Source organism: Artemia sp. Qi Xiang Cuo, chromosome 1 (assembly GCF_049724085.1).
Source record: "Artemia sp. Qi Xiang Cuo chromosome 1, ASM4972408v1, whole genome shotgun sequence".
Classification (NCBI taxonomy): domain Eukaryota; kingdom Metazoa; phylum Arthropoda; class Branchiopoda; order Anostraca; family Artemiidae; genus Artemia; species Artemia sp. Qi Xiang Cuo.
This window is the reverse complement of record NC_142794.1, coordinates 94,193,782-94,198,569: the sequence shown is the minus strand read 5'-3', so window position 1 is coordinate 94,198,569 and position 4,788 is coordinate 94,193,782. Positions and strand designations below refer to the sequence as shown.

The 4,788-nt window shown below is 38.1% G+C and overlaps 1 pseudogene; it reads right to left on the bottom strand.

Moving 5' to 3' along the window:
- Positions 1–1,022: 1,022 nt before the first annotated feature.
- LOC148956944 (trimethylguanosine synthase pseudogene) lies at positions 1,023–1,436 on the bottom strand (annotated as a pseudogene).
- Between the last annotated feature and the right edge of the window lie 3,352 nt (positions 1,437–4,788).

Genomic DNA, 4,788 nt, shown 5'->3' with positions numbered 1-4,788 from the left:
AGCGTATCGTCACTGCTTCATACATCAAAATTACTTGAACAGCTTGGTGAATATCCTGCCAATGTTCAGTCAAGCATGGAGTCAGAAAAAACTACGTATCGTCTAGAGAAACCTGCCCCTGAGTGTCCACTTTCTGGAATTGAACAGCCCGAGGAATTATCTGTAAAATTAATGCTCCACTCTGAGCAAAACATCTCAGATCCAAAGATGATCAATAAAGATCAACAGGACCAAGAAAATCTAGTGACGACGAATCTTCGCAAGGACCAAGAAAGCTTGCAAGAAATGAAGCGCAATTATTCCGAAAATCCAAGCAACTTGTGTGGTATAAGCAAAGGCAGTGGGCAAGCATTTCATCCTAATCACGAGAGAAGTAAAGAAAAACCAATCTCTGAAAAAATGCGAGAAAGGACGACACAGCCTCAGAAGCCAAGCCAAGTAATGGCTACTGTAGGATTAAAACGAATTGTTTTATACAACTTTGATCCCAACGCATTTAGGATTTGGGAAAAAAGCAAACAAATTTAAACAAACAAACAATTTAAACAAACAAACAATTACAATAAAATGTAAAGCAGAAATATGTTTTTGGAATAAAATAAACTAAACTATTTTGAAATAAAATAGTGGACTAGAATACGTGTACCAAGGGTTATATACAGGAAGAAAGTTTGGTCTAGATTACACGATAAAAGACTAAAATTTACGTAAATCTTCAGTTCACATTAGTAGCCTAATGTTAACCCAACTTAACCTAACTTAAGCTAACTTAATCTAACCTAACTTAACCTAACTTAATCTAACTTAACTTGACAGAACCTAAGTTAACCTAACTTAATCTAACTTAACATAACTTAATCTAACTTAATCTAACTTAATATAACTTAATCTAACTTAATCTAAATTAACCTAACTTAACCTACCCTAGCCTAACTTAACCTAACCTAGCCTAACTAAGCCTAGCCTACCCAACTCCATCCTAACCTAACTTAATCTAATCTAGCTTTCAGAATCAAGGATAGTTAATTGTTACTGAGATCCCCAAGGTAAACAGTAATTGTTTTTAGTTTTGAACCAATCCAATTTTCTTGGATTTCATAAGGGATTCCCCGGGTGATCTGCCTTATTTGTCCACGGTCCGAATTTCTGGGTAGGAAAAGTGCCAGATTGTTTGTTATTTTCATGGCAAGCTTTACAGCCAGAAACATATCAACTGGCATTCTTCTGAAATCAAATATTTTTTGGTTCAGATATTCTGGCCCTCCCCAAGGAGGGCTCATAAATATCACTTCAGCCTGTAAACTGCTGCAAAGCTTATAGAAATCGCCAACTATAAATTTGATTCTATCCTCGACTCCGTAGACTGCTGCATTGTTGCGTGCCATCTCAATTTTCAAAGGATCTATATCAATAGCAATCACTCTTTTACACACCATTTCTAGCTGAATGGTATTTCCACCGGCTCCACAAAATGCATCAATCACCAAGTCACACCGACAACGCTCAGCAATTTGTTTTGCTGTTTCTTCATGGGTAGTCGAAAACCACGCTTCTCGATCTAGCAAAATTCCGTCGTTAAATTTTTTAAAGATGCTGAACCGCTGATTCCAATATTTAAGCAGTCCGGTTCAGCTTTCATCCATTCTGGAGGCCCTTTTTTGACGATTTTATTTTCAACGAATAGACCTGAATCCGTCCTTGCGTTCCTACTAAAACTACTTGGTCTCCCTCTGTCGAATTCTTGATTTCTTCTGGCTCTATCTGCGAAATTAGTCACTTTGGTATTGTAACCAGGCTCCCTGTAATCAGGCTCAGCCCAAATGTTATGTCGCATCAAAATACGACTTGAATCTAGTATCGTTTTACGAAGGTAAGGAGATACTAGTGTGATCAGAATTGGTGGTATTTTACCCTTGGACGGTAATCGCATTGCAGACTCGATGTCTCTATATGCGATTCGATAACCATTAAACATTCTGTTGAATATTGCGACTAAATCGCCTTTTAAGCTTTTTTCCCAAATCCTAAATGCGTTGGGATCAAAGTTGTATAAAACAATTCGTTTTAATCCTACAGTAGCCCTTACTTGGCTTGGCTTCTGAGGCTGTGTCGTCCTTTCTCGCATTTTTTCAGAGATTGGTTTTTCTTTACTTCTCTCGTGATTAGGATGAAATGCTTGCCCACTGCCTTTGCTTATACCACACAAGTTGCTTGGATTTTCGGAATAATTGAGCTTCATTTCTTGCAAGCTTTCTTGGTCTTTGCGAAGATTCGTCGTCACTAGATTTTCTTGGTCCTGTTGATCTTTATTGATCATCTTTGGATCTGAGATGTTTTGCTCAGAGTGGAGCATTAATTTTACAGATAATTCCTCGGGCTGTTCAATTCCAGAAAGTGGACACTCAGGGGCAGGTTTCTCTAGACGATACGTAGTTTTTTCTGACTCCATGCTTGACTGAACATTGGCAGGATATTCACCAAGCTGTTCAAGTAATTTTGATGTATGAAGCAGTGACGATACGCTTTCGTTATCTTTCGCAGCCTGTGAGTTTTTCTTATTGTCTGACTGTTTCAGAGCAACATTGCCAAGTTTAAAATCTTGCTCTGTTTTAATATGCTCCCTGGAGGAAATGTCCTCTTTATTTATTTTAGGTCCAACCTTTGAACACTCATCTTCTGGTCTCGTGTATCCATCCTTTGGGTCCGCGGATTCTGATACTTTTGTTTCTAGATACTCCTTAAAGGCTTCGCTTCGCCGTTCTTGTTTTGTTTCGGCGTATTTCTTAGTTGTTGGAGTAGTTAAGGTCTTATTCTCATTAACTGGTTCGAAATATTTTCTGACCGCCCACACAATTGGTATTCCAACAGATGCGACAGCGGCACCAATGCCAATTGCATTTAACAATTTCATTACGGAAACTTTTTTTTAACTAATTGATATTGCTTGGGGCAAGTTGTTTTTATTTATAAATTATGTCATAATTTTTTTACAGCCATGACGTTTGGATAAAAAAAAATTGACGTCATACGGCGTAAAAAGTGACGTAAAAAAGTGTACGCTGAGATGATGTTAATCCACTTTGAACAATTTTAAATAGGCCTGTGACTAAAATTACGTCACATTACGGTACTACCTTGGTGTATGCAAAAAATTATACATATTACATAGGCCAAACATTACATATAAATAAAAAATACAACTAATGAAGCAAATCACCCGGTTACTGCAGAAGCAAATTGTGCCACTGGCGAAAGTCATACGGCGTAAAAAGTGACGTAAAAAAGTGTACGCTGAGATGATGTTAATCCACTTTGAACAATTTTAAATAGGCCTGTGACTAAAATTACGTCACATTACGGTACTACCTTGGTGTATGCAAAAAATTATACATATTACATAGGCCAAACATTACATATAAATAAAAAATACAACTAATGAAGCAAATCACCCGGTTACTGCAGAAGCAAATTGTGCCACTGGCGGTTACCACCCATTGAATTATGATTTCGAATTTGTTTCTCAACTGCTACATATGGTTCTGTGATCTTGAAGTATTTAATCAATTGCGTATTTTGAGTCCACGGGGGAAGGTAAAGTTGGCAAACTTGAGATAATGATACTTAATTTTTTTTTATATTTGAGAAAAAATCTTCCAAAAGGGCACTCAATGCTATTATACAGAGGTTTTAGTGATGCTCTATTAAGGCAAGCTTTACTTCAATAAATGAAGCTGGTGTAACGCTATTGCGTCGCTGGATATAGGATACTAGTAGTTGACGAGTGTGCTTAAGAGATGAGCCGATTGGGAGTCTTACCTCATAAAATCTTATCTTACCTCGGGAACGCTATCTCAAAATAGTATAGGACCTCCTTCCTATACCCCAAAACTCTTTTCATTATCTCTTTCTCCTCCCCGGAGTACTCCACCCAGCCGAAAAAATGACAAGAGAAAAACCTATATAGAAAAGTGAAGAAATATTACTAATAAAAGATCAATAGTACAACAAAAACCCACTGATTTCCGTTTTGCAGGAAGGGCATGGAGGCACGGCTCAAGGGAGTTCTGGCAATCATAAGCATGAAGGGGTAAGGCTGTGAGCGGCAGCTATTCAAAATCAATAGCCAAAGCACTCCTGTACTACCCAGTGGCACATCCAGGGGGGGGGCACAAGGGGGAACGCGCCCCCTAACATAGTCTAAAGTAGTGTAATTTACTTAATTAACGCAAGTTTGGGTTAATTAAACTTGCTCCTAGCACACGTTTTTGGGATCAACCTCTTTTGTGCCCCCCCCCTAAAAAATGCTGGATCCACCACTGGTACTACCCCACCATTATTTAATTGTAAAACCCATGTTTTTTATAATCCGATGAGTCATCCACAAACGTCTTTTTTCAAGTTCAGATATTTAGCAGGACTACGAGAATTTACCAAGAAAAGACGAAAGAAAAATTACTAACCCGGTATATTGGCTGAAACCTCTTGATTCAAAATAAAACATAAATAACAAAACACGTAAAACACCAAACACCAACTTCAATACCTCAATTAACCTTCCGAACTTCCATCTCTGACCAAGGTCTGTACTGCCGCTCTCAACAGTTTGGCTCATTCTATTCACCAGTAATATCCTCTCCTTGGTTTTAAATGGAGCCTATTTTGTCATTCCACGACAGCCAGCAGGTGCATGTTAAGTCATAGGGAATTTTTTGTAAGAGACGCATATGCATGTTAGGCAGTTGGATTTGAGGGTGACACAATCTTGCGTGACTATGCTTCAGTATTAAA